This window comes from Pinus tabuliformis, chromosome 9 (genome assembly GCF_031772625.1).
Source record: "Pinus tabuliformis cultivar Carrire ecotype Pingquan chromosome 9, CPIR1, whole genome shotgun sequence".
Taxonomy (NCBI): Eukaryota; Viridiplantae; Streptophyta; class Pinopsida; order Pinales; family Pinaceae; genus Pinus; species Pinus tabuliformis.
The window spans coordinates 1,129,122,187-1,129,138,106 of record NC_142307.1 but is presented as its reverse complement, the minus strand read 5'-3'; positions in this window follow the sequence as shown (position 1 = coordinate 1,129,138,106).

The window sequence follows — 15,920 nt, the reverse complement described above, 5'->3', positions numbered from 1 at the left end:
ATTGAAGACATCTTGCCACATACTCAGTTGTTTCATTTTTCTGTTTGGACAATAGAATTCTTTCTTCAATGTTGTGATTAAATTTTTATAACCAGGATGCCAACTATTAATCTTTTATGTAGTTCATCTAATACTAAATTTTTCAAATTTGTCTCATTGGTATGTAAATTATGCACCTAAACAACAATAGTTCTTGACTTTTAAGTGAAAAATCAACTTCTTTCTCTCTCAAGTTTTCAGTTTTATGCATGTTTTCTTTAATTTTTAGACATTATGGATCAAAATTTGCAGTTGTTTTGACTTTTTCAGCTAAATCTGTTGACTAAATTATTGTTGTTATTTTACTGATTTGGTGAAGTTTTCTGCTTAATGCATCAACTATCATGTTTTCTTTCCCTTTGATGTGTGAAATTTCAAAGTCATACTCACTTATAAATGTTATCCATCTTGCTTGCCTAACATTTAGATTGGGCTGATAAAAAAGATACTTAAGGCTCACATTATCTGTCTTTAACTGAAATTTCTTCCCTATCAGATAATGTCTCCACATTTTAAATGCATGAATTATTGCTGCTAGTTCCAGGTCATGTGTAGCATAATTATTTTCATGCTCTTTTAATTTTTTGGATTCATAGAAAATAACATGGCCATCTTGCATTAAAACTCCTCCCAATCCTTCCTTGCTTGCATCTGTGCACACCACAAATTCCTTATTAGGATCTACTAATTTTAAAATAGGATTTATTGTTAAGAATTGTTTAAGCTTGTCAAAACTAGATTGACACTTCATAATCCACTCAAACTTGATTCCCTTTTGTAAATTAGTAATTGGATAAGAAATCTTGGAAAATATTTCTATGAACCTTTTGTAATAGTCTGTGATGCCCATAAGGGATCTGACCTCTTCCACATTATTGGGTGTTGGCCATTCCAAAATTTCCTTTGCCTTATCTAGATCCACAACAATGCACTCTTATGATATCACATGCCCCAAATAATGTATTTGTTTAGGGTAAAACGAACATTTTCTAAGTTTACCACATTTCATGATCTCTTAAAGTTTGGAGAACCATTTTCAAATTTTGATCATGTTCTTCCTTAATTTTTGAGTATACCAAGATATTGTCTATGAAGGCAATTACAAACTTGTCCAAGAATGGTCTTAACATACTATTCATGAGATACATAATGTGGCAGGTGCATTAGTTAATCCAATAGGAAGCACTACAAGCTCATAGTGTCCATAACGGGTACGAAATGTTGTCTTGTGTATATATTTCTCCTTAACTAGATTTGATGATATCCTGACCTTAGATCAATCTTTGAAAATATGGAGGCTCCTCTAACTTGATCAAACAAGTCATTTATTCTTGGTAAGGGGTATTTCCTTTTTATGGTTATTTTGTTCAATTATTCTATGCATAATCTCAATGTTCAATCTTTCTTTTTCACAAAAAGCACATGTGCTCCCTAAGGAGATACACTTGGCCTAATTTACTTCTTATCTAATCACTCTTACCACTGAATTTTTATTTCCATTATTTTAGGTACACTCATCCTATAAGGGGCCTCAGAAATTGGAACAACGCCTGGTATAACATCAATTGTGAAATCAATGTCTCTCCTTGGAGGAAGCCTTGGTATGTACTCCGAAAACACATCTTTAGACTCTTGTAACATAGGATATTCAACGAATAATGGTTTATGGTCATTTTAGACACTTCATTTACTTGGACAGAAAATAGTTCACACCTCTTCCTAGCATACATTTTTACTTGTACAACAAAAATTTGCCTCACATAAATTTTTCTTGGAATTCCTTGAACTATATAGGATTCTCCTTCATCATTTATGCATGTAAATAACTTGTATAAACAATTTAATATTAATTTATGCTTTTCCAACTTGTCCATTCCTATGAGGACATCATAAGATCCTAATGGTAAAAGGTTTAGATTAAGGACTATTTTCACTCCATTAAGATTTAGAGGGTAGTTTCTACTAATGTTTGAAACATTTCTTTTGGTTCCGGTAGCTAACTGTACAAACCAAGATCTTTGTTGTTTTTCCTTCTTAATTTTTCATTTTTAAACTACAATAGGTGAGATATAAATCAAGGTAGATCATCGGTAATGAGAACATATACTTCATTGTTAAAGATCTTATCTTGTACTTCTACCATAGTTTCTTGATGATCTACTTCTCTTCCATCTAGTACTGCACTGATTCTCAGAATACTATAGGCTACATCATTTACTGTTGATGCTTCATTAATTTGATTCAATACTGTCATCTTCTTCAGGGGATGTTGTGAGTAGTCCTTCCACAGGTGATTCTCAACACAACCCCAACACTTAATGGGAGGTCTTATATATTCATTGAAACCCTCATTATATACAAAAATTACTCCTTTTTGTCTAATATTGTTTTGTTGGTTAGTATTTTTGTTGTAATTTCTAGCTTGTATACTTTTTGGAAAAGTGGTTTTCTTAAACCCCTTTTTGTTGCTGCTAATTTTTTTTGATTTCTTAGACATCCAACCTTTATAATTTTCTCCTTTCTGTCTACTCTTATTGAAACAAATTTTTTCTTTTCTGATAGCCTCATCCATAGATTTTGGATCATCAAATTATATTCTTTCTTTGTATGAGAAAGGTAGACAACTCACAAACATCCGAATTTTTACTTTATCTTCCTTCAAGTAAGGAACATGCCTCAATAGACTCATAAGGTTGTATACAAACTCATCAATGGTGAGTTGTCCCAACTTCAACTCATGAAATTCTCTAGCATTTTCATCAAAATACATTTTAGTCAAGTAATTTTTCTTAAATTCCTTTTTGAACAACTTGCAAGTCAAACTTTTACCGGTTATCCATTTAAAAACTCTTTTTTCTTCCCACTATAATGCTTCCTTACCAGTTAGTTGATATGTGGACAACCTTGCTTTGAGGCTACTTGGATAGTTGTATACCTCAAAATATTTAGACATGCTTCTACCCCTTCTTCAGTTTCACCATCGAAATTGGGGGGGGTTCAATCTTCTTAAATTCTCCCTATATTTGAGAAGATGACTTCTCTTTTCTAGATGAGGAAATACTATTGTTTGATTTTTGTTCGCCTTGGCTACAAGATTTATCAGTTTCAATATTAATATAAATTTTTGTATCAATTATTCTTGTAGTATTAACATACCCACCTATGTATCTTTTCCTATGATTCTGTTTACTAACTTTTTCCTACTCTAGCTTCCTTAATAGGTACCCATTAATTTCTTCTTGTTCTTCTTTTGCTTTAACTAACCTTTCCTCATTTTCCTTAATGCCCTCTAAATCATTTTTTAAATTTATTATTACTTGCAACAATTAAATACTTGGTTCTTTTGTATGACTTGTTCCACCTCCTACTATTCCCATTTTAGTATCATGCCCTACCTCACCTTGAGGTGATCACATAGAGGTTTGACCGTTAAATTCTCCCGCCATTTCTAGTCATGTTTAGTTTCAAAATAATTTGTTCATGAAAAGTATAGTAATTTCAATTTTTTAGAACCAAGCAAGGCCCAATGTTGTTAACCTAGCTCTGATACCACTTGTAATGACTCTCACTCTAAAACATTTTTTTTTTTTTTAAGAAAATCAACCACAAATATTCTTAATTGGTCAACATTTGCACACTTAATATTTTTTTTGGTTGATGAACAAGACTTATAGTAACACAACCTTTCTTCTACTTGTAGAGATATTAGTAGGGAATTCCCTACTAAAAATTACTTTGTAATACTTAACTTAATTGCTTGATTTGTCTCTTACACTAATTTATTTACAAGACTCTTATTTAACATCACTAGTCATCCTAAAACACAAAAGGTGAGAACATAATTCAATGGTCATATATCTCAGTTATAAACACATATATAATTTTATTTACCATGGTGTACACACGACAATTCTACATGCCGACGTCCTTAACAATGGTTTATGTAGTAAATATGTTACAACAATCTATGGGATTGATTATTCTGAGGAATAATATTAATACTCCTACTTAATGTTTAATATATATATATATATATATATATATATCCACTTATATGTTTTAATCATATAATTTTTGCGTTAGTTGTGTTGATTAAAATATACATGATATATGGTTGCATAACATTTCCATGTGAATTCTTTAATTATATAATAGAGGTCATAAGACATTTCCACACCTTTTGGATTCTTCCAGCCATGGGTTGGAAACTATGTTCGGTTTCCACCTAAACTATAATTTATTTCCTTAATCAACAATGGAAATTGCTCAAATCAAATCAATGGTGTTTGAGAACTGTAGGGTTTCTAACTTGTTTAATTCACCAAAGTTTATTGTGGTCTCGTATTTTACTTTTGTTTTCTTTATAATTTCTTGGTCATGCCATCCCATACAATAATGGTTTAGCTTGGCATGACAGTGTAGTTGCCATTTTTCTCTAGAGGTTTTTTGCAAATAGGTGTAATTTTTACTTACTATTCCAAATGGCTTACTTCCAAATGTCATAGTGAGACAGTTGACCCTCAAAATGCGTCACCATGGATTTCCATTTGTCAGACTCTTCTTCGAGCTTGAGTAGAGGTATAGGGTATTTAACTAGTCTTGTTTTCAAATTTAAATTAGTCTGGTTCAACATTTTTATTTTAACAGTTCACTAATTTTATTATACTCTTTGTTTGTAGGTTTCCAAATACATCAGAATCCTAAAGTAGGGCCAGAGAGTTCCATATTTTCTCTCTAAAGTGGTGTTTGGGTAAGAACAATCACTTATTTTCCTTCTTCGAAATTGGAACCCTGTTTGATATATTTTTTTTCCTTGCTATAGTTACAGGTTGTTGTAAATCATACCCTAGCAGGGTCTGCAATGATTTCTTTTACTTAGATTTTTTCTCTGGAGATTTTCGTTTTACGTTTTAAGTCTCTGCAATTATCATTTTTTATGGAGTGTGTTAGTGTTAGTATTTGCAAACTTCCTCCAGTGATCAAACATGCTATTACAAAGTGATTTTAAGGTGTCAAGGTCAAATTTTGTCATTTCAGTGAGTCTTCAAGCAAAATTTGGTCACTAGGTATTAGGTCTAGGGTTTGCTTTTACTCATTTAAAAGTTGTCCAAATGCCAGTCCATGTCACCATTCAGCTGAGTGTACCATCATTTAGAGGGTTTTCATCATCATGTCAAGTTCCACTGGGTCATTTTACACCTTGTTCATGCTTCAATTGTGCCTAGGTAAGGTTCATTTCCCTCTCCTAGGGTTTTGAAGGCAATTTCTCTTGGATGGTCAAATCATCAGCAAAACTTGTATCCTAATGTTCATACACCTTCCCCTATCCTTAATGTACCTTATTAAACACTTCCCATCACTGATATCCCTCAAATTCCTCATTTTCTCACAAACCCTAGTTTCTTGCTACAACTCGGCAATATTCTAGGCTAGACCTATGTTTTGCCGTTTCAGACCCCTTCCCCTCACTCAAACTTTGAAATTATACTTTCCCATGCTTCCTAACATCCCTCCCTACTTCCAAAAATTTTCTCAAGAATTTAGAAGCCCTTTATCCCCTTCATTTCACTTCATTTCGACAAATCCCCTGTTCCACACATCGGGATAGGTTTTACTCCAATGCTATTTTTGAGCAATAAAATATGAATTTGGGAAAAACGAGAGAGGGTTTTGTCCAAAATATGCCAATGAATAAAAACCTCCTTCGCTTTTTACACAGGTGTCATGGTTTTAGATAAATGTCAAAAATACAGTTGCCTCAGGAGAATTGATGCACCTCTGACGTGACCTTGGGAAAATCAAGATTTCTCCTAGATTGGTTGGCCAAATTATTTTCTTGATGAGTCAAATAATAACTATACACAAATATATTTCCAATGAGATATCATGAGCTCAATTTGGAGTTGAGGAAGACCTTCAAAAGTTGACTGCAATAGCACTTGCCATCTTTATTTTTCTTTTATGTTTTGAATAAACACCATTTGAGTGGATTTACGCCTAACATAAAGAAAAAACAGTAATGTCAATACCATTATGATATATGAAGCCTTTTAATGGTTATCTTTATTAAAGAGATGATATGGTACATCTCTATAATGACTGGCTGAACATCTTTTCTTTGGACACGTCATAAAATGATTCATTATTTAAAAAACCATGCTAGCTTATTTTTCACACTTTCAAATGGATAAATCCCTTTGATATAATGGGATGGGGGTAAAATTATAAACTTTCATTGGCATTTTTATTACTTCTTACACCATCCCTGACTCTTAAGGAGTAAATGAGGCTCCCTCGTTTTACAATAAAAGCATGAAAAATATGAAAATAACAAAATATGAAAATACAACAAAAAGAGGATAGGGGGTCTCATCATGAGCCAACCTACCATGATCATAAGGATGTAATAGGTGACATTCCATGTTGGCCACCAAACCAAGGTAATGACCTTCTTGATAATTAAAACTGTTAGAAGGATAGGGGGTCTCATAGCAAGCTAGCCTGATCACTTTAATGTGTCCTGGTGAATGAAACAATGATTATTTGGTCACCATGCCAGCATAGTGGTCTCTTTATGACAAGAAAAGAAAGAATCATCTACATGCTAAAATGAGGACTCTGGCTCATTCATTGGGTTAAAAAGAAACCATGCCGAGGCTATGAATGCCTGCTGGTGGCAGTGGCTCTGCTTGTGGTATTGTAATATTATCTTACATTGCCAAATGCTATCGATTCTATTACCACCTATGGATTCGTTTCTAAGGAAATTTCCCATTTGAACAACACTCTTACAAGCCAGAATGCACGGTAACTTATGTTATATATTCATTATATTATATTTTTCCAATCACTTTATGACAGTCATTAATACTTACTACCAATTATGTGTTTGTTACTAATACTACTTAAGGTGAAAATCTTTGACATAATAATTTAAATATTTGTTTTTTATTTTTTGGCCATTTTACCTCTGATACATGTATTGCTTTAATTTCTCTGTCATAAATCACTCCACTTTTTCGATTGGTTGCCTGCATTTATGAATTACCAATTCGTTCTATTGATTTTCACATGCTTGGAGGACGTGGACGTCCTTTTCTCATTGCAGGTGGATGGTCTGCTTGTGAACAACATGTGTGGTAGTTATGGATAATTGAGTGATAATTATTAAATTGATTTCCAGGTAAAGGACTGCATGATAATTGCATATGTGTAATAATTATTAAAGTATTTCTGATTGGAGAAAAGACGGTGACCATTAGGGATGGCATGTGGATTGATTATGAGCTTGCGTCAAATATGGCTAATAATACAAATGAATTGACTGTATATGTTGTTAATTCCCAAAACAACGTCATTTTCCTGTTAAGTGCTTTAACGTTCTTTTCTGTTGTTCTAAACTGCAAGAGTGCAAGAGAAGTCCATACGAGTGAACCAGTCACAGGAAAATAACAACCATGGGAGGTAGAGCTATCCGAAATGAACCCACAGTGCTCATGGTATCAGACTAGGCTCGTGCAATTCTTGAGCGCGTCAGCTGGCTGCAATATCTGAATAAATTGCAGGGATTTCACGAAGAAATGACACTCGAATTCCTGCAGAATTTGCAGAATGGAAGCACCATAGTAAGAGGCAGGGACATAACGGTCTCTGAAACGGTCATAGCCGAAGTCACTAGACTATTAGCTGAGGGAACAAAGTGGACAGATAAGCACGTCCTTCTGCATAATGTGGTCATAGTGTTCGAGGACCCAGGCGAAAAATTGGTGCAAACAGGGAAAGGGATTCACCCTTCAGCGTTAGGACAACCATGGTAGGAATTGGCAGTCATTGTGCAATGATAAATCACATGTGACAGTCGTCAGGATGTGGTAAATCTTCGTCAACTCATATTTTTAACGATCCTAAAACATAAAATTCCAGTTAATTTGTCGTTTTATTTGAATTCCGTATTGCATGATGTCGCTCATCGAGTTAGACCCACACACAGTCATCAATCATCATGTAATGATCAAATTGATTATCATGCATGGACTAGCCCAACAATAGTTAACCTGGGAAAATATTGTAAATCCTACTCTGGCCCCACGTCCAGAAAACCTAGCGACAAAACAACAAGGGCCAAGAACCCCAAGTCCAAGAAGGAAACTGAAATGAAAGAATTCCTCTATTCCCTTCAATGAAGCCAAACATAGGCACTATGAGCGAGTGAGGTCCCAGTGACATACCTCAATTCAAAAAAATGAGGTCGAACCATCTCACACACCACCTCCAAGTCCACAAACTTTCCCTTTGCAAGACTATGAGGAAGAGGTGGCCAGGGTATTGGAAAATATGGGGATGTTTGGTGAGGGAAGAGAACAATCGGATAATTTTGAAGGAAAAAATTATATTCCCAACCTGTCTTCCTCTGCTGATAGCCCTGGTTGTGATCAAACCCTACCCTTTACTAATTTCTTGGAAGAACAGAGGGAACCAGTCCCTTCTGTGGAAAAACCCCTTAAAGTGAAGGTGCATGAAGAGGAAGCCACTAGAGAAGAAAATCAGACAACTGACACTGGTCTAGTGGATCCCCCAACTAAAGAAAATCCTGCAGAAGAAACCCTGGAAGATGGAAACCAACCAGGAAATATTATATTTTTTAAGTCTCCTGAGGACAAGGCCTACCCAAAAGGAAACCTGGAAAATGATAACTACTTAGGAGACACCATTTTATTGAGGTTTTCTGAGAGGAAATTTCACGACGAAGAAGATCCAGAAGGTGAAGCTCCATCGGGAGATACAGTTCCAATTGAAACCCTCCCTGATGTTGACACAATACCACCTGAGCATGAACTTGAGGAAAATGTAGTTGCACCACCGTCGGTTGGAAGTCCCAGAATAAATATGTCCTACAAGGACAGGCTCAGAAAAATGCTTAAAAAGTATAGAAAATAGAAGAGAATAGTTGGGCATCTTAGACATTGGTTAAAAGAAGCAATCAGAGACAAAAACTTGAAAGTGAAAATGGAGACCACAGGAACATAAACAGAACATTGTTATGGAAAAGATGCTGAAACCCAAACTAAAATTCTTTTGGTCTATTCAAAGGAAACTAGAATAGAGCCATGTCTTGTAGAGGAAACTAAAATGTAGACTAAATACCCCTATGTATTTTGACAGGAGACCCAAACTGACTACCCTACTGTGAACGTTGTCATTCACACTGATGTTGAAGAAATCATCCCAAATGATCCTTTCATAATTCGAGAAGCAGCCGAGGCTGTTGTCCAAACCGAGCCTATGGAGACACAAGATAATGAAGCCAAAACAGAGGAGACACCTGCTTACATTCCCTTAGTAAGGGAGGCATTTATTAGGAGGCTGCAGAATGAAATATTGAAGGTTCAACAAGAATTAATTCAACACAAAGAAGAAGTAGTGCCCCTACATATACATCAAGAATTAAGGAAAAAGTTTGACACACTCATGGCTATTGAGGATGAGACCTTCGCTCAGTACAAGGATGAATAGAAAAAGGTTGAGAAAGAAAAGGAAAAGTTACAAAAGGCTAAAGAGCAGTTGAAAACTGTTTGCTCTCTTTATTCAGAAACCCTGTCATGCAGAGCTCCTACTACAAACTATGCATTATTCCTGTTGGAAAGGTACCTCCTGCTGAAAATCAAAGTTGTTAATGCTGGGAAGTATGTGGAAACAAAAACAACCCCAGACTTTGTCAAGTGCTTCAAAGAGTAGAATGAGCAGGTATAGTGCCTCCTCCGTGAACTTTATATGAACAATTTCTGTTTGGAAGATGACAGAGACAGCGACCCTAGCCCCTTTATAGGGGATGTCCAAATCCAGACATTTATTTCTTCTTCTACTAACCAACTCAAGTGAGAAAAGGCTAACAATACTTTTATAAAGCATGAATATGGAATCGACCTATGGGTTAGGGGGTACCTACAAAGCCCCTACATCTCTCTGTCAGGCACAAGCAATTTATGAAGTATCTGGTATTGTAGGCCAATTAGGGTTATTCAACATAGATATTATACAAGCTGGAAAGGAGTACTTCCAAGAGATCAAGGATGAAGCCTTGTCTGTAGCCAGACACAGGTGGAAGGTCTCCATCAATACTGTTAGAAACCGAGAACCATTTGGATAATAGAACTTTCAAGCTGACTCCTCTCATTTCCATACATACAGTAACATGGTCTTAACCATGGGGCCTAAATGGATAGGATGTTGGTATAGAACTCCAATCATATGGTATCCTCCGGATAAGTATCACAATGACTACAACTTGAAGGATCAATAAGTAAACCAGGCTTTCGTTGTACTTACGAATAAAAATGGATTTAGATTTTATAAGGAGGAGGTATACCTTGCCTATTCCCTAACCCAGCTGCACCTAAACCATTTAATTGCATGAGGAAATGCAACAAGATAACTTGGGGAGTGTGTTGGGTCAAGAAAAAGGTATGTTTTCTCCTTGGTAATAGCTTTATTTAACACTCATCCTCACATGATTATCTTTGTTTATGGATAAAAGTAGAGGAAATAACTGTTAAAGTTGGCTAAAATTAATCAGTAACAAATTAGACGAATCTAAGAAGGAAAAGCTGATTTTTACTATCTTTATGTGTAGAAGACGTGAATTGGATGATAGTTTTTCAATTGACAGAACAACAACATCTCATAAAGGAAAAAGACAATGTATGAGGAAAAGTAGGACAACAGAAGACTAGGGAGACTGATGCTATTTTATGATGAAATCATATTGAGTATTGAGAAATCCTTAGGATCTCCTGATCCTGAGGATTCTCTTTTATTTATTTACTTTTCTAATGGTTATATAAGGCCCAAAGGAAAACTGCATGACTAGTTTAGAAATTCACAGTTCATAATTATTCTTTTAGACATATAATACTGTGACTTTGGTGATGCTGTAACTCTGTTATCCATATTAATGAAGAATATTATGTTTAAATCATAATTCTATTCTGAGTATATCATAGCAGAGACTTCTGGCAACTCTAGGCCCAGTCGAGGGAAGATCTACTGCTTCATCGTTGCTATAATATTTTCTATTTTATTCATTCCTATTTGGTAATGTTAAGTTAATATCATTTTGATTATCATGAGGATTGTCGATTTGATTTGCTTTTGTTGTTCATTTGAGATTCAGATTTAGCCATGTGTTATATATGAGTAATGCTTATGGTTAGATTGGTTATGTAATTCCAGCATTAGATAGTTGATTCATTCCAAGTAATGTTATCATAGATTTCAGAGATAGAATTGATCACTTTCCGCAATATAGTTATTTTCTATTCAAATATCATTTGTTGTTCAATTATCAATTGCTGTTCAATTGGAATTTGTTGTTCAATTATCATTTGTTGTTCAATTGTCGTAGTCTCTTTAATAATTGAGTGAGTTAGTTTCAATTCCATTTAAGGATACCAAGTGTGATTCTTTATAGTTGTATTCAGATTCATTTGCTTTCATGATAGGTTAAGTAGAATTAAAAAGTATGTTATGAGTTTCTTTCAGAGTTATTTCTTTTAGAATTGTTTGATTTGAATTTGAAAAGATAGTCATTAGCAATTGCAACAATTTGTTATTAGTTAACCTCTGAATTCACTGCATATATAGTGTTGACACTCTTGAAATGAAAAGACTTGCCTTGGGTTGACAATTAATGTAGGAATTAAGATTGCCTATAAAAAGACATCTTAGTGCACCAACACTGACATCGTAAAAACATGGCTCTTAAGTAATTCGGATGGTCACGACATTTGTTGAAAAGTGTGCAACAAGAAATGCTTGTTGAGAGTGCAACAAGATGATGGAGCTTAGTGAAAAGAGTCACCTTCACTAAGTGGGCCCGCAAGCTATTTTTGGCGCAAGTATATTTTTAGACTATGTCTATTTTTAGACATATGGATCATGTCTATGGATTGTAGGTTGCTGTTTATGGATGATTGGTCAAGTTGGGAAAAATAGATGGACTTCTATTTTTGATGAAAGTGTGAGTGATCAAAGTCTATTTTTAGACTGGCTGTCAAAAATAGAAAAGTCAAATATTATTGTCTCATAATAATATTTGGACTATAAACTTGATCTTATTCTCTTGGAGCACTTCAGTTTGAGCTACAGAGGTGGCACATGCAGCTTTCAGAAGGAAATACGCTTTTCTTATGAGTCAGTTGAGATGTTGCATGCATGACTTCAGTTAGAACTCAATCAATTGAGTTTGGTGGAGTTGATTGTGGAGTTGATGGAGTTGTGTTCAGTTTGACTTAGCTAAACTAGTTGTAGTTAGTCTAACTGCAGATAGACTAATGATGAGTTTTTAAACAAATTATTAACTCATAATACAACTATAGAATACATCAGTTAACTCAGTTGCATGTCAGTGCATGTTCAGTTCAACAGGGACAAGTGGTAGAGAATCAGATTGCTATCAGTTGTGACTATAGTTGTGCACCAGATCTTGCACAATCAAGGGATTGAGTATGCCAATGAGTTTGCTCACGTATTTTCCCAATATTGTAGCCTTTGCTCACGTCCAACAAAGTGTGAGTGATTATTTTGAGGTGAAATATGAGTTTGGTGAGCCATTCTCATCAGTTCTTGAGCAGGTATTGAGCTGGAGAGGCAGGCAAGCAATGGAATAGATTTGGAGATCAGATCTGAGCTGTATTGTGTGTAACAGGTGGAGCTGGTATTGGATTGCTTGTGATAAGCATTGTACTTTGTAATGTTACATGATTCAATCAATATAATATACAGATAGTGTGGGGTTTTTAGCGAGATGCTTTCCCCGGGAAAATACTGTGTTGATATGTGTGATTGATGCTTCTATGTGCGCCTGTGAATGTTTCTGCTTCTGTAAATTGATGATCAACGTAGAGGAGGTTACATATTATGCATGTTCCGCTTATAAGTGTATAATCAGGATAATATCTGTGAATATGTGTCATATTATTCAAAATTTCTACATGGTATCAAAGCTTCTTGATTTGTAGAAGAGATTTTTACAAGATATCAAGCGAGGATTGATCATCAGATCTATTATTCAGAAAGTGTTTACATCTTATTTCTTCAGGCAGAGTCTATAATCGGGCCAGGTAGCCTCTGGATTCATCCTTCTTTTGGAAGGTGAGATATCCGGTGAATGCCCATACAGTTGATCTCTGTACAAGAAATACTTTGTTCTCACGAATTTTAGATCGGAAGCGGTTGAGTTTTGAGCTGGTGGAATTCAAATTTAATTCCAAAGCAAGAGATAAAACTGAGAAACATTCAGTGTGAGAAGGGAGACAGTATGACTCAGTATCTCATGAAGTTCACCCAATGCCGGGATGAGATGGGAAGTGTGGGGGTGACTGTCAGATGAGGATGGTGTGTCTAGCACTCCTTGACCTTCCTAAGAGTTGGCATAGCTATCAGGACTCGGTGAATGGAAGGGAGAAACTGCCAGGATGGGAGAGACTTTGGTTGAATCTTGTGCAGGAGGAGATTAGACGGAGCACCAGAGACGGTTCTTCATCCATGCAGGATGAGGAGAACTGTGCCTTAGAGAGTAAGGCGAAGAAGGGGAAGGGGAAGGTTTCTCTTTCCGAATCCAATTCTTCCAATGATGGGAAGAAGGTTGACAAGGCGAAGGTGAGATGATTTCGTTGTCATGAGTTGGGTCATTATGCTACTAATTGACCAAAGAAGAAGTCCAAGAAGGGATCTGGGGAAGGATCTGAAGGTGAGGCAGCCTCACTTGCTTCACAGTTTGAGTTGGACTTCACACTCTTCGCATGCATGGTTTCATCCATGGTGGGAAGTGGTTGGTTTCTTGACAGTGGAGCCTCTTTCCACATGACCGGTGACAAAAGTTTGTTCAGTACTTTGGAGGAGAAAGATCTCTAGATACTCATAGGGATGGGTAATGATGAGAAGTATAGTGTCTCAGGTGTAGGCACGGTTATTTTTTAGAGGGAGCATGGAGCTCGCCTTACCTTGACCGATGTCAAGTATGTACCAGGACTGAATAGAAACTTGGTGTCGATCGCGATGTTGGAAGACAGAGGCTATGATGTGGTCTTTAGTAAGGGAAAGGTTTTCCTTAGACACATCATCACTAGACAGGTGAAGCAGATTGGTTCACGGGTCAAGAACCTGTATGCTCTTGAGGTTCAAGATGCATGCAAAGCCTTGAGCAGCGAGGCAACTGATGGAGACTTGGTGGTTGAGAGGGAGCGTATATTACCTCTCAACATGCAAAGGCAAAAGAAGTCTCAGACGATTGTGGAGGAGCCACGATTGGTGCAGCAACTTCAGGAGGTTGTGGAGGAGCCACAACAAGGGAAGCTGAGAGGAGATAGAGTAGAGACATATACTCATCCAAAGACCTCCAGTAGGGGGAAACTTTGAGCCAGATGGGCTGAAGGATCGCATGCAGGCATACCTCCAGGTAGGAGGTGGGGTGATGTGGATTGATTGTCCCAAGGAGGAGGGGCAGGATCCTTGAGGTACCCAACCTCTTGGATGAGACCTTGCTACGGGAGCCCCAGATGTGTAGTAGCAGGAACTGATTGATTGGGTAGAGACAGATGCAGATGGAGTGGCAGAGAGAATGACAGTGCAGGGAATCCCAGGACAGCGCATAGCTAGCAGGCTGTAGCAATGCGAGAGGCACAAGTGTTTTTCATAGTGCTAGTTGGCACAGAGAGGTATGCAATGGTGCGAGATGCATGGAGATGTTGCAGTAGCGCAGATGTCAGAGAGGGAGCACTTGTCAGCAGCAGGTAGAGCTTCAGCATGAGAGGGTGTTTCTATCCCAACAGGGAGGTTAGTTGGGAGGTACAATGCGGATGCAATGCTGGGAGATAGAACCAGCAGTAGCACGGATGCAGTAAGAGATCAAAGTGACAGATGTTAGAGCAGTGAGATACTGAAGAGCAAAGAGATGCAGAGTTTCAGTCAACAGAGGCAATAACAGTCAGAGACTTTGATGACAGAGCAAGTGGACCGGCCAGATGTGTTGCATGGACAACATTACAGAGTTACAGGATCGGGTTTGAGAGGAAGCCTTTCTTGTTGAGAGGGAGTGTTGAAAAGTGTGCAACAAGAAATGCTTGTTGAGAGTGCAACAATATGATGGAGCTTAGTGAAAAGAGTCGCCTTCACTAAGTGGGCCCGCAGGCTATTTTTGGCGCAAGTCTATTTTTAGACTATGTCTATTTTTAGACATATGGATCATGTCTATGGATTGCAGGTTGCTGTTTATGGATGATTGGTCAAGTTGGGAAAAATAGATGGACTTCTATTTTTGATGAAAGTGTGAGTGATCAAAGTCTATTTTTAGACTGGCTGTCAAAAATAGAAAAGTCAAATATTATTGTCTCATAATAATATTTGGACTATAAACTTGATCTTATTCTCTTGGAGCACTTCAGTTTGAGCTACAGAGGTGGCACATGCAGCTGTCAGAAGGAAATATGCTTTTCTTATGAGTCAGTTGAGTTGTTGCATGCATGACTTCAGTTAGAACTCAATTAGTTGAGTTTGGTGGAGTTGAATGTGGAGTTGATGGAGTTGTGTTCAGTTTGACTTAGTTAAACTAGTTGTAGTTAGTCTAACTGCAGATAGACTAATGATGAGTTATTAAACTAATTATTAAATCATAATACAACTATAGAATACATCAGTTAACTCAGTTGCATGTCAGTGCATGTTCAGTTCAACAGGGACAAGTGGTAGAGAATCAGATTGCTATCAGTTGTGACTATAGTTGTGCACCAGATCTTGCACAATCAAGGGATTGAGTATGCCAATGAGTTTGCTCACGTATTTGCCCAGTATTGTAGCCTTTTCTCACGTCCAACAAAGTGTGAGTG